Source organism: Zeus faber, assembly GCF_960531495.2.
Source record: "Zeus faber genome assembly, chromosome: 3".
Taxonomy (NCBI): Eukaryota; Metazoa; Chordata; class Actinopteri; order Zeiformes; family Zeidae; genus Zeus; species Zeus faber.
In genome coordinates, this window is record NC_137190.1 from 35,469,948 (window position 1) to 35,495,697 (window position 25,750).

Genomic DNA, 25,750 nt, shown 5'->3' on the forward strand with positions numbered 1-25,750 from the left:
ACAATTTCACATTAGTGTTTCGGTGGCACAGTGCATTACACTGTTGCCTCACAACAAGAACGTCCAGGGTGCGATTCTGACTTAGGGCACTGTGGGCACTGTGCTCCAGCGGACTATGCCAGGATGGGTCAAATGTAGAGAACCCATTTCACCGGCCACCATCCAAAGCATGTGCATGTATGTGTTAAGGGGTGTGTCATGAGACAAAAAAGATCATTCTTCTTCAATCATTCAGGAATATTTGGAAGTCCAGCTGTTGTATATACTCAAAGATAGGGTCGTACATCTTGCAGAATTTCCTCAAGGAGGCCTTCATTATGCACCTGATTCTTTCCAGTTTGACAAAATGAAGAACTTTCCTTGTCCATAGGGTATGCAAAGGAGGTGTTGGAGATTTCCAATTGCGCAATACGAAGCGTCCGGCTAGTAGGGTGACAAAGGCTGTAAAGCCCGCCTCTTGGGAAGAGAGAGGTATTGAGGGTGGAGGTAGGTCCAATGGATTTTCCAGTAACCTTTGACAATGATCCTAAGATTTCCACCCATTCCACACATTGTAAAATGCGACAAGACCACGACGTGTACATGGTTCGCTGATGCTTGGCGACAACTGTCGCAAGTTGGGTTCGCATCTTTATAGATTTTAGAGAGCCTAACCTTTGTGAGGTGGGCTTGGTGTACAATTTTGAACTGGATCAGTCCATGTTTTGCACAGATAGATGATTTGTGTACCTTATCAAGGGCACCTCCCAAAGTTCCTCAGAGATCTCCTCTCCCAGTTCCCTTTCCAAAGTGCCTTAATGGAGTTTAAGTAAACTAGATGTACTGTCGGGAATTGATTTGAGCAAAGATATTTGACATCATTCCTTTCAGAATAGGTACTGGCTTGAGGAATGCATCCAATGGCGAATCAATGGGTAGGTTAGGAAACCGAGGGAATAGACTACTGACAAAACTGCAGATCTATAAATACCTGAAGAAGTGTTTCGGTGAGTGGGGTGGTAGGGGAGTGTGTTGTTAGGCAGCATTGGATGGCGGTCTGTAGGATGACTCTGGAGGCCAAGAAGAGGAAGAGAGTGAAAGAAGAGCCAAAGATAAAATGGTGGAAGTTGAAAAAGGAGGAGTGTTGCATGCAATTTAGGGAAGAAGTAAGGCAGGCAATAGGTGGGAATGAACGGTTACCAGATGACTGGGAAACTGCAGAAGTGGTGAGGGAGACGGCCAAGAAGGTACTCGGTGTATCATGCGGGAAGAGGAAGGAAGACAAGGACTCTTGGTGGTGGAATGAGGAAGTACAGGAGAGCATAGAGCAGAAGAGGTTGGCGAAGAAGAAATGGGATAGTCAGAGAGATAAAGAAAGTAGACAGGAGTTCAGGCTGATGCGGCGCAAGACGAAGAGAGAAGTGGCAAAGGCAAAGGAAAAGCCATACGACGAGTTGTACGAGAGGTTGGACAGAAAGGAAGGAGAAAAGGACATTGGCCGATTGGCAAAACAAAGGGAGCAAGCTGGGAAGGATGTACAGCACCGACAAACAGGCAGGTGGCTGAACTGGAGGTGGGGATGTTGAGGTTTTCATTGGGAGTGACAAGGATGGACAGGATTAAGAATGAGTATATTAGAGGGACAGCTCAGGTTGGACAGTTTGGTGAGAAAGTGAGAAATAATAATTCATAATAATTGCTTTGGGACATAGTTCAGCAGCATGGTCTGCTGTCAATGTGTTGAATTCTGACTGTAGAGAGAGGCATTCTCTATACACATATGTGGTTGATGAAGTGAAGGTCAACATCCCTGTCTGGGGAGCATCCCAACACCTTTGTTGACGCCTTAATTTTTTGAGAATGTAGATAAGCGTTACAGATCCTGTGATCGCATCAAGTTCGTATGACTTTCTGTGAATCTCTGAAGAGGAGAGGGTCCGATGCAGACAGTCCTACTGTGTATGCTACATTGTTGCTGATGAGACCTACCACAATTGTGTCATCAGAAAATTTGTGACGCCACAGCAAAAGCCGCCATCTTGCGCATTTCTAAATCACTGGGAGCAGCCCAAATAAGTTGAAAAAAACAGACTTGTGTCTGGCTTAAACAGAACCGTGAAGTGGTTGGAGAAGCTGAGGTGGGGGAGGGGGGTAGCCTCGTATGCTCATTTGTGGTTTGTGTAAACAAGGTCCAGTGTATTATTTCCCCTTGTTGGAATGTGCTGGTGTAGTTTTGGTAATACTGATTTTAGGTCAGCATGGTTGAAATCTCCAGCAAGAATTAGAATTCTGGGAGGGCTATCTATTGCTCACTGATGGCGTAGTACAGTTCACACAGTGCCTCTTTTCTGTCGTTGTTATTGGAGTGAGGAGGTATTTATACAGCTACCAACAGAATAGCTGTAAATTCCCTCGGGAGGTAGAACGGCTGGCACTTGACGATCATAAACTCCACCACCGGTAAGCAATGTTTAGAGACCACCACAGCGTCACGACACCAGGCATCGCTGATATAAACACACACGTGGCCGCCGCAACTCTTACCTCACGTAACCAAGGCTCTGTCAGCTCTGTGGCACGTTAGCTGGTCTAGCTGAATGGCAGAGTCCAGGATGTTGTCATTAAGCTATGTTTCTGTAAAGACGAAAACACAGCATTCCCCTGTGTCGTGTTGGGTAGACCTCAGATGACGTATGTGGTCCATTTTGTTGTCTATGGGGCGGAGAGCCGATCTGTTTTGGCTAACCATTAGCCAAGTCCGGATACCTCTGCACTTCCCCGGCTTCTGCTTCCTCTCATGTCGCCTGTGGCGCCTCCTCCCCAATGCAAAGCTGCAGTCGAGGCCAGTGATGTGGTAGGCCAGCGGAATAATCCAATCCTCCGAAGTTTGCTTGTTTGTGTGGGTTTCACATTGTTTATCTTCATTCTGCCAATGTCTAATAGATACTGACAGCTGTAGTTGTATCTTAATATAGATGAACATGAAGTCTTAAACAACGATACATGTGTAAACACCATACTATTAGGACCAAGAGAAGCTGCTGCATCTCTTTGCGACCGTCTTAGTATAAACAAATTAATTCATTCAAAATAAAAGCATCACAAGAACACTGAAGCTAATTATATAGGCAGAGCAAACAAATTTATACCATCAATAACATATGACCTGTGAATCTTCCAGGGAACCTGTCTGTTTGTCAGACCATTAATATAAAAAATACCAATACCAAAAATATAAAAGAAAAAACAGGGGATGGATCTTCGAAATAACTGGAGTCATTCCCAATGTCAACACAAATCAAATTATTATATTATCAACGGTAGCCAAGAGGAGTCACAAAATCCAGCATAAGCTTTTGCAATGGTGAGTTAATAAGCATAGTGCGGCTGAATAACATCTGGGTTGAATGTTGAAGCTGAGTTGCTCATTCACCCGATCCTTCATTACGCTGAAGCTTTGTGTTAGAGTTTGGGGTGGATGGCAGAGCAGGCAGAGCCAAACAGCCCAAGCTTAACGCAATCGCATTTTTCTTGCTTTGGAAGAAACAGTTTAGACTTGCCTGAAATAGTCTGCGGTAATTTCTTGTAATTTGGCACATGATTGCTTGATATACCAACTCACTGATCGCCCAGATTACCTTTAACCTAACCAAGATGTCACGCTTAGCATCCCGGCGAAGGAAATGCTGTTGCCATGGAAACAGAGAGGAGGGAAAGGGATAGACCATCTGATGGTAGGAGCTGCGGAACAGGTTCACCCAACTACCTCTCTTAGCAGCAAAAACACTCTATTATTACCTGCTAGAACGACTGTAGAACCTCAACACTGCTGAAGCCACTGCAGGATCTTATTTACAGTCTCACATAGTCTACCTTTAGTCTAAACTACATGGAAATGTAATCTTCCTCATTAGAATGGTTTATTCAATTGTCATAAAATATTCAAAGGAAGCCATGTATATCATTGTTTCAGACATTCCCACGACAGATCTAGTATTTAAGGATGAAAAATTCTGTTTCATAGCTGGCTGGAGCATTTCATAGCTACATTTTCTACATTTTAAGTTAAGTCATTCACTACCATAATCACATCCACATTTGGGACCAAGCAGCGGGTCTAGTCGGCAGAAGGATGCTGGTTCGATCCCAGGCTCCTCCTAGTAGTGTGCTGATGTGTCCTTGAGCAAGACACTTAACCCCCTAACTGCTCCCCGGGTGCCTCTACATGGCAGCCCACTGCTCCTGGATACGTCAGATACTAGGATGGGGAAATGCAGAGAAATTGCGAATTTCCCCGTTGTGGGACTGATAAGGGTTTATAAATAAAATTAAAATAAATATATAAAATCAATGGTCAGGTTTCAAACTCCTCCATAAGTCTATTCCTCAACCTTTGCAAGTCACCTCGCACCACCCTCGCTACAAGGACTCATTGGTCACTCATCACAGCTGTGACTCATCTCATCTCTGGTACTACAATGGCGGAACAAGGTTTCTGCTATGAAGAGAATAAAATATCTGTTCAGGAATCACCTCTCTCCATTTACCTCAGAAGGATCTTCAAGCTCTTCTACCTTTCCCTGATACAGTTATCCTGCACAGTTGCTTCCACTATTAGTGAGGAATGTGCTTACTTTGTTACTTTGAATTTATGTGTCTGCTAAATGACTAGATGCAAACACTTGCATATAAAAAATGTAATAAACACGCAACAGCCCAGGAAGATGGGGAAGCAAATAGAACAATGTTCACCAGTTGTATCAACATCAATATTTAAGTCCAGGGGCTGAAAGAGCTTGTGGCCACCGAACAACATCAATATTCTAACCTTTATACCTATCAATGTTTCTCAATATTCCAACACTGTTACTTCGATGGCTGCTGAGATCTCAAGCGCCCAAAACATGCAGTCCGCACCAGACTCTTGGATGACTCTTGGTGAGCATGGATGAATGTTAAGCCACAAAATGAACGGCATTGGGAGACCCCTCTTCTACGAAGGCTGAGAAGCCTCATGTAGGGGAAGCAGTCACTTTTGGCGATGTTGGCATAGTTTCCATAGCTTCCTCTACTGGTCGCTACTTGTCACTAATTGTCCAATGTTACTGATTGCGCCTTTCATACTATATTTTACTGTTACTACTACCACTACACACTGAGTGATACTTACAGGTATTTATGGATGCTAGAATTATTTAGGGCATTAGGGGGTTAAGTCGAGGGGATGCTGTTAAGTTGTGAAGCCCTTTGAGACTGTATTGCGATTAAGGGCTAGATAAATAAACTTAATTTGACTTGGCTTGGCTTGCTGCTGTGAATTACAGTCCAGCCGCACTGTCGGGCAAGACCAATCAATTCGTACATTAAAAGGTGATAAACTCGGCCAGACCTCCTAGCCACAAGATGTATTAAGTATGGCCCATGTCTTAAATGCACACTTTTTAACACAAAATGACAGTGTGTGTAAAAAGAAAACTATTAGAGCGGCATATAAGATTATAGAGATTAGCATCATCTTGTATTTCTGCTGGCCTGTTTACTTTTCTTTCCTGTCCCTTAGACATCTCTGCGTGCCATCTATCCCCCACATCCCATCACAGCCCACCCCACCCCACCACACCCCACCCCCTCCTCCTGTGGTCGCATGCGAAATGCTGAGCTGCAGACTGTTTAATGCGACCAGTCAATATTTCACAGAGGACAGAGGACAGCCTGACATACTGATATGAACTCACACACACACACACACACACACACACACACACACACACACACACACACACACACACACACACACACACACCCACACACATGCACAGCAATGTATGCAGCCAAGCATCTCCGCACCCACACTTCGTCTAGCTAATGTCTAAATCAAATGCACATGCACATATGCAAATCGATACAAAAAACTCCACAAATACGCTTACAAACACACATGCCTGTACACACATGCACACAAATACACGCACACACTCGCAATCCCATTGTGAGTGATGAAATCGTTCACACGGGCCCTTCCATATGACCTCCATGTTGAATACAGCCACCCCTCTTACAGGCCGCTCTTATGGAAGTCATGATCTATGACTCCATCTATCTATAGAGGGCCCATCGATCGCTCTTCTCCTTCCTTAATGACATTACAAATGCACAGCGCCTGGTGTGAGCTGAGCTGGGGGTCAGGGTGCATCCACAGACCCTGCAAGGAGACGGGAGCTTATGAATCACTCTCGTCCAAATTAAAGCCATAGGCAGGCTGAGCGACTGGGCGCCTATGGATCTGCTGTTTCTTACTGGCTGATGGCGGTACAGGAGATATGCTCTTTTAAGTGTGTGTGTGTGTGTGTGTGCGTGTGTGTGTGTGTGAGAGAGACAAAGAGGGAGAGAGAGATCGTGACATGCATTTGCAGCATTTTAAACAGTATTTTTTCAGCTTTGCAGTGAAAGGACTGTGTCCAATGCTCAGTGAATAAAGTGTATAATTTATATGCAATTTAAGAAATATACATTTAAATTGGTACTGCAACCTCCATATTTATCAAACTATTAACTACACATTTGCAAATTGTGATTTAAAACCATAGATCACGATTCAAATGTGCAGATTGAGAAGTCCTTGCAAAAACATTTGCAAGCTTGTGCTTGCAGAGTTTTGTCACAACTCTTGTCTTCGTGATTATAGTATGTTTCCTATAATAACATACTGTACAAAATACACACACATTAGGAGGTGGAATGGCAATCAACATTTCTAAATAAAATACAGACGACACACAGATTCAGAAACACACAAATACAGCTGTTGCACGCACGTGCGTGTGTGTGTGAGAGATAGTGTGAGATTAGATTATGCATGCTCAGATTATGCATTCTAGCCATTCTAACAGGCGTCCAATCCATTGTTTTCCTGACGCTCTGTTTAAGTAGGTGGCACTTTCCTCCTGAGGCCCAGAGTTCTATCAGCCAATGGAGTTTGAGCACAAGTTTTGGGTTCTGTGACTCAATGGCGTTTGAGCTTTACTCAGTGTTCTGTTGTTTAACTTTGTATACTTTCACTGATTTCACCTTATCAATATATCAAAATCTGTTTCTGAACAAATCTGAGGTGAGAAATAATCCAGTTGTTGAGACGTCATTTAAAAGTTTGCTCCGACTTTTGTTGCTATTCTGCAAGATTGTGGGGGGGACACCACACCGGGATGTTTCATGTAATTGTTGGAAAATAAAATAAATACATCTACAATAAAAACACACAATTTTTATTGTTTTGCTTGTTATTCTCCAGCTGTGGGTGGAGTTACTCAGATGGCGGTAAGATAAGGGCTGCAAATCTGACCGTTGTGTTTCACCATGTTTTCTGAAACACGCAGCTCACAAAAAACTCACTGGCTTGTCTTATTTCACAGTTTGTGTGTTAGTACGCCCATCAGAGACCCAAATGTATGTGCACAATAGGGATGCAACGGTACAGTGGGCTCACAACTCGATATGTATCACGGTTTTGGGACCACGGTAATTGTACCGTTTCTGTATCTTTGTATTTAAGAAAAAAAATAAATATATATATATATATATATATATATTTAATAATAGTAAAATAACTTATTGAAATAAAACCTCACAGTCAGAACAGTGCATGTGCCTTTGCTTCGTGAACCTGATGTGACATAGGGTGAGATCCTTTTCAGCTAGGGCACCTCGTAGTGAGGTTCCGTAGCTGAACTCTAACATAGAGTGCCCTAGCTGAGCTCTTACATAGAGGGGCAGGAGATGGCAACTTAAACAAACAACATGACATAAAACTTGACGAAAAAAAACGGCTCACCACCCAGCGAGACTCGGTTCCCTTCATTCCTACAAAAGAGCGAGTGTCTGAAGAGGGACTGAACAGCTTGGTTGATTGCACTCTTTACAAAAACATTTCTATGTCGTTTTATCTCGTGTTTCTATTGTAAAGGCTGCGTAGCCGTGTGAAGTTTAAAAAAAAAATTGACCTCTCATGCAAAAATAGAGAAATGCTGCTAGAGCTCCAACAGCGGATTCATGCTGCACCTATACGCTGCGCCAACGTGTCAGGTAGACTTCTACTGTGATATTGATATACTGCGGTTCACGTGTGCGTATTGAACCATAGGGGGCATACCGATGGTTCAATAGCATACCATGTACCATTGCATCACTAGTGCACTGAAAAAGAGAGTTCTTCATAATAGGTATTCTATAAAAAAAAGGCCTTCCTCCTTTTAAACCACAAGTGAATGAAGAATGTGTATTATCGGCTGGTTCGAAAAAGAAAAAAAACAGCCCTAAAATAGCATTGAGAGAAAAGAACAATTTACTTGTTCCAGAAGTGTCAATGAGATCAAACTCTATTTTCCCGAGAGAGACGGGGAGCGAAACAACGTCTAAAATGACACAATACACACAATACATTTCCCCTAAACCTAACTTAAGCTTTGAGATATTCAAATTCCTTTTTCAAAATGCATAGTGCACAAGTCCAAAATGAGCTTTGGTGCAGAGAGCAGCAATTGGCGATCTGATGAAGACTGAAAAGATTAGCTGTGATTGAATTTGACCTAACTAACAACTGTATGATTGTTTCCTTATTTGATCTTTTTATTAATTCACTTATTTTCTTTCATATTTTCTTAACTTAATATGACGGTGGGGGTCGTTCACGACATGAAGTCATGACAGCCAAATGCCGCGAAGGGAACACTGTTTCAAAATAAAAGCACGGAACCGGAAATCAACCAGAAAAAACATTCTATTCGGAAAGTTGCATGCTTTGAATTTTTTTTATCTTACACATTTGAGTTGGAAGGGTTTCTTATTTTGCTTTCCCAAGAATAATTGTTTCTTCTAGGTAAGACGGTCAAGAGCATTTTTCCTCAAAGCTACCTCACCACTGCCTCATGCACCACTGCTGCTGTAAAGATTTCATATTCTTTCATATTCTTTGATTAATGAATGATTAACTTAGATACTCCCAACAGATACTCTGTCTAGATACTCTGGGAAGAGACTACTTCAAGTGGGAAGCAGTTCATTCCTACTATACCCTGAGAAATGGCGTCACAAGAGAATGAGTGATCAGATGTTGATCCCCCACGTCCACAGAGCAGCAATACACTCATCTAATAGGAACACCTCATACCCTGTTGTCATCTGTCATACAACCCCCTACATGTCCTCCACTTCACTTCTCCTGCTCATTCATCACTCCATCCTCTAATCTTTCAGCTGTCTCACTCTCTCTCTCTCTCAATCTCTCTCGCTCTCTCTCGCTCACTCTTCTGAGCCAGCATTTTTTAACAGCTCACATTAGCTGTGTTGCCTGTGCGGATCGGCAGGGCGAATAATAATAATAATAATAATAATTATAATAACAACAATAATAATAATAATAATAATAATAATAATAATAATAATAGTACATCGAGACACGACTGGCTTTACAAACAGGTAGTAGCGGAGGGAAACCAGAGAAGGATGAGTGGTGATCACATTTTTTGGGCTATTTTTTAGTCTAAAAACTCTAATGCATCAATATTGGATAATATATGAAAAGTGGTAGATATTAAAGAAAAGCAAGCGTCATTTCCGGTGTTTTTTGACAGGAAGAAAACATGATATGAGGGGTGGACAAAGTAAGACAAGATTTAAAAAATGGGTTTTACTTTGAAGTACATAAATGACGGTTATCAATGCAGCTGTCTGTTAGTCATATCAGGTTAATTGCCAATTAGAACAAGGTGTCAGGCCTGACCTGAAAGGAGGTCTGACAATTAGCAGTAGCTCAGGAGGTAGAGGCTGCTCCTGATAGCATGCTGCAGTGTCCTTGAGCAAGACACTTAACCTGATTGCTGCATCCATCAGTGTATGAATAATTGTTGGTTGCTTTGGACAAAAACATCTAATGATGATATCAAATTAAAAAATTGTGTGCTATGATATGTGACTTTTTAAAGCAGTAGTCCTGATAGTCAACGCTGGGTAAGCAGGTGCATAGGTTGTGAAAACTGCTGAATTACTTCAAGTTTCGAGGAGAACAGGCTTGTAAATAATGACAGCATGTTCCAAACATGGACAAACTGGTTGCAAGTTGACGGGCACTGACAGGGACAGATGGACATTTGATAGTGGATGTTTAGTTGAATGTTGAGGTTTGGAGAAGCCAAAGGGACACACAATGTCTGTTGCTGATAGTAATAAAAATTACGTCTGTGACCCACCGTGGAATTTTAGGTACAAAAAAAGAAGAGTCGGAGCTTCAAAACAAGGTGTCACTTGTGCGAACCAGGTAAATATTTTTAAAGCTATGATTTGTTAATTACGAGGGTGTGGCAAACTTTGTTTCTGGGATAATCAACCTCAAAGTTTCCCCAACACTTGGACCCATTCAGCCAGCTCCCAGGACACAAATGGTTTGGAGGATTAACAAAGCCACATGGCTACTTGCTACATGGCCACTTGACACCCTGCTGAATGGGGCAATCTCTGCATTGTTGTTGTGTTTATGGGGAATGTTGAACAGCATCATCGACACACATCTTTGTTTTTAAAAAAGCTTTAATTTAACAGTAAGAATACACATGTGTGGAAAAGGGGTGTGGTCAACCACCAGCTGTGGACGACAGCACGGTTCCCTTTCCCCCGGCCACCAAGCTGCCTGGAATTTGAGGCAGGGAGTTTTCTTAATGTTTGTCTGTCTAACAGAGGGGAATTGGCGCATGGGCTCGTGAGCAGCCCAGCAGCGGAACGCCATTCCTCCTGCGCTCGAGAGGATCATTATTATCCGGAATTATTTTAATCATAATCCTCAGTTGTTATACATAATTGTGACCAGCGTGCCATCGTGTGAAATGGACAATAAAACTCTCGCCATGGGCCACCATGGCCCAAAAGACTCCGTCTCCCTCCCTAAACCCTTACTTGTGGGAGTCTCTGCCCACAGGTACGGGTTTAGGGAGGGAGACCGAGTCTTGCAGTCTCGCAGCATGGCCTGGAGCAAAATAGATTTCCACCTACTTCTTCCCTCAAAGAACTGGAGGCTTTCCTTCTCAGAAATTGCTACAATATTCTAGTACAACACAGTTCAGGACTCATATGACAGCATTGCACAAAGAATCGGCTGCCCTGCAGGCACAGAGTGGCCCTACACCGTATTAGGTCCTTGATATTGACATACTGCAAGATTATCCGATTATATTGTTCACTCACTCTTGATGTCTGGATGTGCATGTTGATCATTAATATGTGCAAATGACCCCAACGCACAGAACTGTAGCTGTTCTCAGATAGGTGCTCAGTTTTGGACGTTGAGGGCCATCTCATCCACCGTTACCAGTAAATCCAATACATGGGTGTGATGACTGAGCAGGTGGTGGTGGCATTCGTTCTTCGGTTCACAATTCTAGAATAATCGTATAACTTCAGGAAATCGGAAATTCACACTCAATTGTTCCAAGGAATCGATTGTTGGGCTCTACAGGGAAACCCACAGTGGCAGCTGCTTTGCATTGGAAGATGAATGGAGGCAACATCAGAGTGTTGAATAAGTAGCACAAACTCTATGTGACCAACAGTCGTAAAAACAAAAATTGAACGCTCATAATGTTTGACGTTACATGAAAATAGCCTTCATGCGAGATTTGACAGAATTTAACAACGCATTACCCCCTCCTGACTTCTTCATCAACTTTTTTTTTCCTTTCAAGTATGTACTCCGTTTGTGGTAAATTGCGGTATCTTAAAATTTCCATCCGGCAGCGTTGCCACTATTTACAGTTAAGTTCCTCTTTCCAAAGCTCTCACGCTTGACACAGTGCGGAGTTTCAGAAGCTGATGGCACAGTCTCATGCCCTGCTGGACGCTGCCTGAAGGAAGTAACTCAATATTCCTCAATCATTTCTTCATGTTTCCTACTTAAAACGGGGAGAGAGGGATCATAAACCTGTCCGAGGAGTCCAAGGAGTACAATGCCCAGTAGAAAGATAGATGGATGGATGGATGGTTGGTTAGATTGATGGATGGATGGACGGACAGACAGACAGACAGACAGACAGACAGATAGACAGATAGATAGATAGATAGATAGATAGATGGATGAGAATGAAAGCAGATTGTGTCAAATGGCTGTATGCTTTTGTCTGGGATAAAAGACAGGCAGAGAGACAGTGTGAGCTGTTGGGAAGGTGTGGCAGGTCTACTTCTGAAGTGTGGTGTCCTCTCTTCGGGGGTGTCATTGAAGTGTATCCGTACAGAAGGGCACTCTCGGAAGATGAAACCGGCAAGTATCAGAGTAACTCCGCAGCCCCTCGGTGGTCTGAAGTGACATGGAACATATCGGCCGCGACGCTCAGTGCCAGGGTCCGTAATCAATGTTCACTGGCAGTGTCTCTCTCTCTCTCTCTCTCTCTCTCTCTCTCTCTGTCTCTTTCTTTCCTTCTCACTTGCGCTCTGTGTTGTGAGGATGGTCTGGGTTGAGCACCTGCATGGGTTTAAATTTCATTCTGACTAGCACAAAATAAAATTGGGCAATTGGTTTTTGGGTAATGTAGTACTTCTCCATGACATCACAAATAAAACAGTTTTTTCTTCAAACAAGGTTGATATTATACGGACTTGTGGCTTCTACAGGAGCAAAAACAAATTATTATATACATTGCATAATTTTTACGCAATTATTTATAAACATGCCATTTTATTATGCATCTTGATGCAATTGCCTCATGGGTAAGGGGGTTATATTATTATAAAGGCCATGTTAAGTGGCGCACCCTATTGACACTACCACCCTTCTAAAAGTACGTGTCCAGAGCTGTCCAAAACAGTTAACTTTATTTTGGTAGCTTTTAATAACTGAGATATCGGGCTTCAAAGAGGTCCTCTGGTCAGGGTTCAAAGGTCGATATCTCAGTAACCGATCCACTCAAATGTCTCAAACTTCCATATTTTAATCAACAAGCTGAGATGTAAATGTGTGTTTGGTTTTGTTCTCCGACAAAGTAAAGAAAATTGATTTTATTGATTTTATTCAATTTAGATTATGAATTGTCTTGAAATCTACACTTGGCACCCCACTGCAATGGCAGGGTTAGATTTTTTTAGATAACAAATACTGGGTTGGTATTATATAGCAGACAGGACTTCTGACTGAAATGTCAATCCGATAGGACCGATAGGTATGTGTGTGTGAACATATGTGCATGTACAATATATCTATGAAACTGTATGTGCACAATGTATTTGCATGTACAGTGGCACCTTGATTTACGAGTGCACCAACTAAGTGCGCTCGTACTTGAACTAACTAAGTTTTCCGAGTTACGAGCTGTCGGGAGCAAAAATGTGAGTTTCGAGGAGTGAGCTTCAGGTACACCGCCGCTCGTTGGTGTGGCAAGCGAATTCGGCCAGCATCGTCTCACTCGTTCACTTGACGTGGTTACCTGACCGTGGAAGCATCTCTATTGTATTTTGTGCGTGTTTTATGCTTTTTGTGCAGTTATTTTGCCCAAAAAAAAAATTCTAACCATGGGTTAAAAGTAAGAAAGTAAGTGCTGAAAAGAAGAAGCGGATGATGTCGATTGAATTAAAGCATGAAATCATAGAAAAACATGAGTGATTCTGTTTAACATTCTCTTTTATTATGTTTTGTTATGTTTTTATACAATATTTGTTATTATAAATACATTTTTCTTATTTACAAACACGAAACAAAAAAAATTGGGGTGGTTTTTTGGGGGCTGGAACAGATTAATGGCATTTCAATTAATTTCATTGGGGAAAATTGATTTGCTATATGAGCAGATTGAATTACAAGCTCTGTCATGGAACAAATTAAACTCATAAGTCAAAGTACCACTGTATTTGGAAACTTCCATATATCTGTGTGGCCGCATCATTTCCTATGCAGCAGTATAAGTTCCTGCAGTTGTACTATCCAATACAACACCCAGTACAATAATACAGTTATGGGTTGGATGATACGTTAGAATTGAAAAGATTCAACACAAAATAATTTTTTGGAGGGGTATCTGCACATTAAACTTCTATATGTATGACAACCCCAGCTGATGCAGAATGATATTATTTCAATACTTTACATTCAATTCCACAACTAGTTTGCCCTAATATTCGTCACATCATGCAAAATGTCATCTCATCCATTCATACAGTAAACTGTGAATCGTGATGTAACAAGCCCTTGATTTCAATACAATGATGCCGCTGATAAAGCCACGATACTGCTGATTCAAGGTACTACTGGTGTATTACTCAGGCCTGCTTTAAATAATGACTTAAAATGAAGGTTTTAACAGCAAAACATGCCACTTTCAGCGGTAGAGGAGAGATTTAGCTGTATCGTTGTGCGTTGAGGCAATAAAAATAAACGTCCTCAATGTGCATTAGCAGCAAGTTGGCATGCTTTTACATAATAAACCGCTGGTTGAAAACCACAAAGCAAACACACGCACACACACATACACACACACACACACACACACACACTCAAACACATTAATAAGCAAAGACACGCCCACGCTAAAAGATGCGCAGGCATTCACACACATGTGTAAACAGACACACACATACTCAATCACACAAACACATGCAAGACATAGACGTGAGCACACACAAATAAATATGTAACATACAAACATAAATATAACACACACGCAAATGCGAGCACACACACTCAAAGACAAACACATTGCATTGCCATGCACACACAGTCAGAAGTACACTCACACAAACACAAACACTTAAAGACGCACCCTCACACTCAAACACCCACAACACATTAAGCAACACACACATACACACTTGCGCTAAAAGGCACACTCGCTTGCACACACACACACACAAACACACACACACACACACACACACACACACATAAACTCAGATACACGTCTTAAAAAACACACAAATACACACAACACACAGCCACACACAGACACAACCCCACGTGAACATGAACTGACAGTGGGGATTGCTGGCCAAACTCTGCCTCAGCTCTGTGGCCAATTCCTGCGTTAGCAACGGGGGGTTAAGGTCCAAGCAGCTTACCCAATCATTTATCAGATTACTACTTTTCATGAGAGCAAACCACTCACACAGGCAGACATATGGAATGTGTGTTACACTGCGCTCATCTAAAAACCAAGGAAAGATTGCATAACCAAAGGTCACCCTGTGTGTGTCCGCCCGTTCCTGTGTTTATGCGTTTTTATGCGTGTGTTTCAGGGAGGTCAGTATTAACTGCGGATGCACCACTGCCACTTTTTCCACCATTTCTCAAAAGTTCTACAGTGCACATCAGATCCATCATTCACATTAGCGAGGGCTCATTAGAATTCTACATAAAAATCAAAAAACTGAATTAAAAATGACTTTGGAAAGCTCTCCTGTTTAAAATTGCAAGGCTGTACTAATTCATGTAATTCATCAGTTCCAGTCCCAATAGCAGCTCTGTGTTCATCAGAACAAGATTCACACTGAAAGTGAAGGGCATTCCAAATGATGGAGATCCCGTTCTTGACGAGTCACTCAGCAAAAAGAGTCGTTTGCTTTTCCGACTGTTCATTTGATTTAGTTGTTGTAGCGCATGGTGAATGTCATTTGACCCTGGACTGAGACCCGGGTTTTCCTTTCCAACTGGTGACAAATGTTGAATGTTAGCGTGAGTATTTGGTGCAGTGGGTAAGGGCTATCAGAACAGTCCATGGTCTTTTTTGCATTGGACTTTAAGTTAGTACTTGATGTGGTGGACCAAGGGGGCGTGGCCAAGCTACCGCTGCAGATAGGCTGTGCAGTCTCCCATCCCGGGGCCACTCAAACTGCTGGGGATCAGGCGAACTCCACTGATTCACCAGATCCCACAAAACAGGAAGGTATAACTGTGTGTGTGTGTGTGTGTGTGTGGGTGTGTGTGTGTGTGTGTGTGTGTGTGTGTGTGTGTGTGTGTGTGTATGTGTGTGTGTGTGTGTGTGTGTCCGCAGTAGGATGGGTGTGTAGGCAAACCAGCCGGAGGGACACGAACCAGCACGGACAGCTGGAGTTTCCCGGATATCCCTGAATGATATATATATATATACTGTATGGGCCTGCGAGCCCAGAGTTTGTTTGGCCAACGTGTCACCGTTGTTCAAAAGACTTTATTAATAAACACGCCAAACTCGCCTCAACGGGCCAACCAGCAAGCAATACAGATCCTCCTTCGGGAGTGCACCGGAACTGGTGAGGAATGACTGCTGACCTGTCCCCCCGTCCCCCCGCTACAGAAGATGACGGGGGAGGATGATCCCGAGGCGTTCCTCGCCAACTTTGAACTGATGGCCGAGGCGGCCGGATAGACAGACCGCAAAGAGGCGTGGCGGCTCCTTCCACTCCTGACAGGTGAAGCCCAGTTGGCGGCGCATGCCCTACCGCCCAAGCAGCGGATGAGCTACGCTGTTGTCCGGAGGACGGTGATGGAATGGGTCAGGAGGACACCTGAGGGCCACCGCCTGCGCCTCCGGTCACTTCAGTATGACACTGTGGGCCGGCCATTCCTGCACGCCCAGCAACTCTGAGCCACTGCTGGACGCAGCCCAGCAGTGGCTCAGACCGGAGGAGTGCTCCCTGCACCAGATCGTCGAGGCGGTGGCCACCGAACAGTTCATGAACAATCTCCTTGCCCGTGCCGCTAGCTGGGTAAAATGCCACCGTCCAGCCTCCCTCCAAGCTGCCATAGCTCTCGCTGAGGACCACGCAGAGGCCTACGCCCACACGAGAGCCTACAGCACCGGACCAGAGAGGGGCCCACCAAGGGACCTGCGCCAGGACGCGGCACGGGAGTCGACGAGGGACGGGCCGATACCAGACCTGGCGGCCATCCAGGGAGGGCCCACCTCCCATCCCTTCGCCTGCCAGAGGAGGGAGACCACCGCCTCCCCTGTTCCACCCTCCCGAGCCTTCCTGAGCGGCGCGACCTTGGGACCACCAAGAGTTGGGCAGGGGCCTGGGCAGTTATGCTGGCGATGCGGGAAACCTCGACCATGACTTCCAGTACTGCCCAATGATGGAGGTCGGCCAGGTGGTTCGGGTCACTGGTCCGCTGGATCCCTCCCCGGTCGAGAAGGGACCTACTGTGTGCCGGTAAGGTTGCAAAGGGGTGGACATCAGGCTTTGCTGGACTCGGGCTGCTCACAGACGATGATTCAGCAACACCTGGTTTGACCCAGGGCTTTGGGAGAGGCATCTTGGGTGTGTATTCACACTTATGGTAAAGGTATGGTATGGTAAAGGTATGGTATGGTAAAGGCTGCGGTTGGTTCCCACCTGTCGCGATGCGACGGTCGCACCGAAGAAGTAACCCAATAGTTGGTTCCTAAAAGCCGTCACGATTTAGTCTTCCAGGCGGCTCATTATAACCCGATGGCCGGTCACCTTGGACATCAAAAAACACTCCAGTGGATAATGGCCCGTTTCTACTGGCCGGGCATCTGGGCGGATGTGCGGCGGCACTGTGCTGCCTGTCCCAAGTGTCAGCGGACGAATCCACCAGCTATTCCCAGAGAGCCATTGAGCCTCCTCCCTTTAGTCGAGACTCCATTCAAGAGAATCGCTATCGATCTCATCGTTCCATTAGACCGTAGTGCTCGGGGCTAGCGTGGGTATCGGGTGGATTGCGTGACCCGATACCCAGAAGCAGTGCCGTTGCTTCGTATTACGGCCAAAAATGTGGCGCAGACCCTGTTTCAGGTCATCTCCCGGGTCAGGATTCTGAAGGAAATCCTGACCGACCAGGGCGCTTTGTTTATGTCACGCATACTGCGCGAACTGTATGGGTTACTAGGCGTCCGCTCAATTCGGACTAGCGTTTACCACCCACAGACGGATGGCCTGGTCGAGCGCTTCAACGAAATATTGAAAAACATAATCCAAATGTTGGTCCACAATGACAGCCGAAATTGGGAACAACAGCCTGTTGTTCGCGGTGCGGGAGGTTCCCCAGTCCTCCACAGGGTTTTCCCCCTTTGAGCTATTATTCGGCAGGAGACCTTGTGGGGTGCTCAAACTGATTAAGGAAAACTGGCAGGAAGTTCCCAGTACCAGTAAAAATGAGGTCCAGTATGTCATGGAACTGAGAGCAAAGCTACACGCCTTAGGGCAGGAATCACGGAAGAACTTGCTCCAGGCCCAGGAACGTCAGGGCCGTCTGTACAACAGGGGGGCTTGGTTAAGACAATCCTCACCGGGAGACAAGGTGTTAGTACTACTCCCTACGTCCAGCTCGAAATTACTGGCAAAGTGGCAAAGGCCCTTCGTGGTCACACGACGCGTGGGGAAGGTCGATAATGAGGTCAAACGCACAGACGGGGGGGGTCTGCCCAAATTTACCACCTAAACCTCCTAAAACAATGAAGGGAAGGCGTGCCCGTGGCACTGGCCACAGCGACAATTGAAAGGGATGAGTTGGGGCCGGAGGTTCCAAAGCCGGCAGATCACACTGCGGCCTTGTTAAGTGACCATCTCTCTCCCAGCCAGAGCGCGGATGTTGCAGCGCTTTGCCGACGTGTTCTCTACCTTGCCCGGCCGTACGCCCCTCTTAGTCCACCGTGTGGAGACGACCCTGGGGGTGAAAGTATGCACTCGGCCGTATCGCCTGCCCGAAAACAAATGGAAAACAGTACAGGCGGAATTAGAGGCCATGCTGGACATAGGGGTAATCGAGGAATCTACAAGCGACTGGTCCAGCCCCATTGTGCTAGTGGGTAAGCCCGATGGGTCAGTGTGGTTCTGCGTAGATTACCGGAAGGTGAACGCGGTGTCAAAGTACGATGCCAGCTTGATGCCCCGCATTGACGAGCTTCTCCACTGGTTAGGTAGGGCTCGGTTTTTTACGATGCTGGATTTAACCAAGGGCTACTGGCAGATTCCCTTGTCCCAGCGGTCCAAGGAAAAATCGGCCTTCTCCACTCCACAAGGCCTTTACCAATTCCAAGTGCTTCCGTTCGGGTTGTTTGGTGCCCCCGCGACCTTTCAGAGACTCATGGACAGCGTCCTGCACCCGCATGCAGCATTTTCCGCCGCATATTTAGACAATGTCATTATTCATAGCGATACGTGGGAGCGGCATATGCAGCATGTGGGCGCAATGCTAGTGTCCCTGAGGCGCGCAGGGCTCACCGCCAACCCAAAGAAGTGCGCGGTTGGGTGGAGGGAGGTACGGTATTTGGGGTACAACTTGGGGGGGGGGCCTGCTCAGGTAGATAAGACGGCCGCAGACGTGAACACGCCCAGACCTAAGACTAAGAAGGAGGTAAAGCAGTTTTTGGGGCTGGCTGGATACTATAGAAGGTTTGTGCTGGAATTTGCGGCACTGTCCAGCCCCTTGACTGACTTGACTCGAAAAGGTGCTCCAGATCCGGTCCAGTGGTCAGAAATTAAAGGCAGCTCTCTGTGGGGAGCCTGTACTGCATACCCCTAACTTTGCTTTTCCTTTCTGTCTGCAGACAGTCGGTCGGACAGGGGGCCTGAAGCCGTTCTGTCCCAGGAGGTCGAGGGTGTGGACCAGCCGGTGCTGTACCTTAGGCGCAAGCAGGTAGAACGGGAGATGAGGTACAGCACCGTAGAAAAAGAGCGTTTAGCAATAAAGTGGGCGGTCACCACCCTCCGCTATTACCTCCTGGGTAAGGCCTTCACCCTCTGTTCAGACTACGCCCCACTACAATGGCTCCACCGCTTGAAAAACACCAACGCACGGATCACCCGCTGGTATCTGGCCCTACAAGCCTTCAACTTCCAGGTGATCCACAGGCTGGGTGCCCAGATGGTCATAGCGGACTTCCTCTCCCGTTCTGGGGGGGGGCTGGGGCAGTGAGCCGGAAAGCGCCCGGCCTAAGTGCGACGGTGGGGGTATGTGGTGGACCAAGGGGGCGTGGCCAAACTGCCGCTGCAGACAGGCGGTGCATCCGCGGTCTCCCATCCTTGGGCCACTCAGCTGCTGGGGATCAGCCTAATCAGCGGAGGGACTGAATCCCAAAACCAGGAAGGTATAACTGTGTGTGTGTGTGTGTGTGTGTGTGTGTGTGTGTGTGTGTGTGTGTGTGTGTCCGCAGTAGGATGGGCGTGTAGGCAAACCAGCCGGAGGGACACGAAGCAGCACGGACAGCTGGAGATACCCGGATATCCCTGAACGATATATACTGTGTATATGGGCCTGCGAGCCCAGAGTTTGTTTGGCCAACGAGCCACCGTTGTTCAAAAGACTTTATTAATAAACATGCCAACTGGCGCTGTTTCGCCGCCGCTCGCCTCCTCCTCCTCATTCTGAAGTTTCAAGAGTCAAAGTTTAACCAACTCACGCACTTTTTTGCTGGAGTGACTCCCGATTCCTGAGTCATTAAAAAGATTTATTCGCTACCAACTAACTAACTATTTGTAGGCCATAATAATAAGCACAGTCTTAGGTGTTTCGTGGTTCTGCTTTAAGTGGTTAGCAGATCATATAATTGTAAAAATGTCCCGTGGCAGAAAAAAAGGTTGGGATACACAGTTTTAGAAGATAGGGGATTGATGTTAAAAAGTTGATCCATTGATATATAGATAAATGACCGAACTGATCTCCATCCAACTCTGTTGTAAAAGACTTGTTTTGTGTGTGTGTGTGTGTGTGTGTGTGTGTGTGTGTGTGTGTTTGTGTGTGTGTGTGTGTGTGTCATTCTAGTAAGCAGAGCACTACAATAAAAGCCAGAGAAAAGGCTTTACAAGACACAGCGTCAAATCTGACCATGACATCTATACACCCAGGAGCCCTTGGCAAGTTCAGCCTCTTAACATCACACATATGGTAGCGACAGTTCCATTTTGACTTTCACAAATGCGCTGTTAAATTCTATTTGCCTCAGGGTGCCAGGGTTTGAGAAGTGAGTATGTTTTCCCTCCTACTGCTTCCTATCGAGCCATTGCTACAGCACAGAGTTGTTTCATACTTTAAGCGGTGGCAATACATCAAATAATTTTGTGACTGTTGCCAACAAGCAGAATTACTGATACAACAAGGTCTTACATTTGAGTCCAGCAGGTCGATGCTGTCCAGGCTCTTGCTGCGGTGAATGCGGCCCTTGATACGACGCAGAGACGGTTTGCCCTGGCTCATGGGCAGCGACAGTGTTGACGTGGCAGCCATTGCCATAGCACCCGCGCCTCCCGTGGCACCTGAGGGTTCGTCTGGGTCACGGGTAGCACCTGAGGTGGTGGCGTCTTCATCAGCCGGAGTCACCCTTGAAACGGAAACAGGAAAAAAAAACAAAAAAACAAAAACAGGAAAGGAATTGTGAAATGGTCCGCATTCATACAGCTTCTCAAGAGCTTTTCAATGAATGGTTATCACCTTCTCCACGAAGGTACAGGAACTGAATGAGAAACCATTTGAATCTTCTGAAACGAGAACCTCAGCAGTCATGAAAATAGTTCTTGTTTGCTTTCCCACTGCAGCTAGGAACCTCCAAAACTTCCTTCAAATAGGGACAAGGTTTGACACAAGCTTTTTGGTGCGCGATGAAAGAACTACAAAAGCAATGGGTTCTGTCTTTCAATTTTCTTTGAGAAAATATATGTAGTGTAGGGAAACAAATACTAAGAGCAAGCAATGAGTGTAAAATCAATTGTTTGCCGGTATTTTAAAATAGCAAACAGCAAATGGCAAATGGTTCCCATTCCCCTGAAAAGTGCCACCTCGCTTGTTTTTAGTGCAGCTATCCAAGTGGAACCAACCTGTGGAAAAAAGCACAAGTTCCTAAGTTCTAGAAACAAGTTCCTGGTTCCCTAAATGGTCCTATTGACATAATCCTACTCACACACACACAACACACACATACACCTATGGCACAAGGCCTAATTCAACCTGCTCATAGGTGCGTTTGGGTGCCTCTCTCTCGAGGATAACCTGAGACTTTTTGTTCAAAGGAAATGGGTTTTCAAATCTATAACCACAAAGGCTGTATTAATAGGCTGAACCAGAAACTAGAAACCTGGAGCTGTACTTTCTTTTTTTTATTATCATATGGGGTCTATTTAATATACACAAACCTGATAACCCTCTCCAAACAGCCCAGGTTAAGACAGCTTAAGGCCAGGCAGCCAGTTTTTGTGAGAATAAAGAGGAGACCCGCAGACAGCATCAAACTGGCTGGAGGACAGGCAGGGTGGCAGTTGGTGCCCCCTTGCTGTCTGTACCTTTTAAAGGACACCCTCCCCTATTCGGTGTGGTGGCCTTTCAGCCAAGTGTGAATAACTAGGTTGAATGTCAGCGTGCCGTCTGCAAATGGAGGAAGAGGAGCCGGGTGGGGTAGGGAGGGGTGGGGGGGTTAGGTATGGAGAATGGAACATCCACTGGTCCTCTATTATTGAGCCAGGATGGAGCTTCTGTGTCCCTACTTTTGGCGGATACCAAGTCACGTGAAAGTTGAATCAACTCGACACAAAGTGTGTTCAACGCGTGATAGGGGGCTTGGTTAAAAATGATACTGACAGCAGCGCACAATTAGTGGACCTGAATACAGATGTCATCAGTGCAACAAGCGGCAGTCTTTAACTGCAGCGATATTGATTTTGACAGCCGTTCGGCAACCCCCCTCCCAGACAATTAGAATGACCTTGGATTCTCTCCACAGGCAAGGACAGTGTTACAGGTGTGAGATTTACAGCCCACGGAGCCTGTCTATGCACTCTGATGGATCCCCTAATCTATCTCTGGTATCTGTTGCCCTGTTAACAACTAGGCTGCACCTGAAATATAGCAACATCATTTCTTCATGTCCCTGGGGGGAAGCAAAACACAATAACATTTCATGAGATGTTCTCCCGGGGAAACCATCCAGCTAGATACATTGCCATATCACCACTTTTCTAAGGGAAACTGGTCCATGAGTCTAGTGGATAGGATTGCTGCACTGGTTGTCTTCGAACGTCGATTGACAGGGTTCCAAACGGTGCCTTTTGTTGTAGCAGGACTCTATGGCCTCTCAATGCAGAGAGTTTTAACGTCATTACCGTAATACAATAGTGCTGACCGCCTGTCCACTCAGCCAGCTGACTGATGACTTCTCTAGGCTTTGTCTCGGCACGTATGGTAAGCACTTTCCACTTGCAGCTAGAGCTCAGGGGGTATTGATAGAGTTCAGAAGGTATTGATACACACCGCCTTCTCCTTTAGAGCTTCGTCCTTTAGAACGATATGGTTCCCAAAATGGCTCCATTGAGAGGTGGATCAATTGAATCAAAGAAAGTGTATCAGCAGCAGAGATGCACTGAATTTTGGAACAGTGTTTTGTAATAATAATAATAATAATAATAATAATAATAATAATGATAATTAAATTATGTATCGTATAATTATATTCAAACTTCTGCTCTTTAATCCTCACCCTAAACCACAGAGGTGGCGAGTGAGTTGGGAATGGGACGTGGGAATGTCCCTTCTCCAAACTTTGCTGGTCTCCCGCTCCAGAGGAAACAGCATTGGTGGTCTGGTTCATATCAACAAATGCTCCTGGTGTAAAGCTTTCAAATGCCCGGGCAGGCGAAACTCGCTGCTCCCCCCGCTGCCCAGGTCTGATGTAATCTTCGCCCGGCAACTTTACAGCAATGGCATCGCGCTTGGCTTGAGCTTGGCTTTCAAAAGCTCTGGCTATTTTCCTCTCACTTTCTCATCATAAAGCTGAGCAGTATATTGTTCTAAAATAAATAATGAATAAATGCAACAATCAGTGACACTGGGATTTTGATAAACAAATTTAATTTCAGCCTGATTTTTAGCCAGCAAGGAGATTTTTACATTACCCGTGACCATGTTTCCTATGATCGGTAAAATTTTTGTATTTTGGAAAATAGGCATAGGCATCCCCATATTGTCGATATTTTCCAAAACTATACACCATACCAACCATATACATACTACAAATATATATATATATGAGCTATCATTATGTAAAAAGGGAGAGGGTTATGTGTATAAAATGTGTGTGCTGATTCAAGATTCAAGATTCAAGATTCAAGATTTTTATTTGTCACATACATATACATACTTTCATACATATATGCAGTGAAATGTAATGCAACGTGATAGCACACAATATGTCCTAAAAAAAGAGGCCCTTTATATAAACTTAAAACCTTAACCTTCACACTGTATGTTGTATGGAAACACTAATATTCATTCATATTGTGATGAAAATCAAGGTAATCGGATAGAATTATTGTAATATTTGTCTTTATTAATATCCTCCATCTGCACTTTCACACACGCACACGCACACCACATGCACACAGACACACACACACACACACACGCACACACACACACACACACACACACACACACACACACACACACACACCATTCAGTGTGAGGAAGCCCAGCCTGGGTTAGTGTAATCCCAGTGTTGCAAATTGCACATGTTGCAGCTGCAGCAAGGGGGTTTTCCATTCACACATCCGGCAGCAGCTTATCAGGCTCTGTGGGTATTAAAGACAGTTTCTAAGAATGACAAGCATGGCCATTGGAGTTCAGTGTCACCTCACCGAGGGTCCTGCTAAGTACTACGCAGTTCATGTGTGCACTACTGTTGAGTGTACTTGAGTATCTGAGTAAAAAGAACACTGGATTTTTGGACATAGTATGTCATTTCAGCACTTTGCGTGTTGACGATTATGACTTTACCCCGTCGGATTAACCCGTCCATCACCAATGTCGGTGATTTGCGTACTGTACTATTTGATGCATCCTATGGTTTTGGGCATACTAAAAACACTCATATACCAAATTGCCATAATATATAGTATGCTAGTTTTTACACAATCACGGAAGGTATTTCCCCTATTGACAGTTATTGGCGACGCAAACAAATGGACTCACATCAATTAAGACTAATATTTGTGATAATTATGGCTTTAAAGTCCACCTCTAGTGTTTGTACTTGGGAGCTAGTTATTGTTTTGTGGCACTCCCTGTTGCAATACATTGACTCCACTGTCACATTTTTGACAAATAAATTATTTTAGCACTAGCTCCACTCTGCTTAACATTTCCTCAAGCTGTTAAGGATTACTGTTGATAAAATTATATAATGTAATAATGTAATACATCTTGATATTAAAAGTATTTGCAAAATAAATTGTTAACCATTATCACATAACGGAAAAAAATATATACGGAAATCAATGTCCAAATAGCATAGAAATAGGACATGCGCCTCTTTTCAAAATCCCTGTTTGTGCCCCCCTACTTTGAATATATTTTTATTAAAAATTTTTTGACCGCATAAATCGTGCTAATAACGCTACTGTTTAGCCGTCAAAAAATATTATAAATATTTTTGGAATATTATATATATATATATATAATTATATATTATATATTATATATTATATATTATATATTATATATATATTATATATATAATATTGGAAATATTATTTCCAAAGGGGGAAAAAGCGATTTCACAAACTACGGTGGTTGTAAAACAGCATAATTTTTTTCATGAACCTATGTAACTTCAAAACGAGTCCGCAACAAGCTTCCGTCAACAATGCAAACTTTTTCATAGTTGTAAGAACTTTTTTAGGAACAAGTCCTTTTTTGGTGTTCGCACTGCAGGAATTAGGAATGATCGCCCTTTTGAGGGACTTTTTTAGCTCCTACTCCAGGGCGGGGAATAACCGGCACAAGAGGAACCTTCGGTGATGTAAGTGCACAGTGACTGGTCCAGAT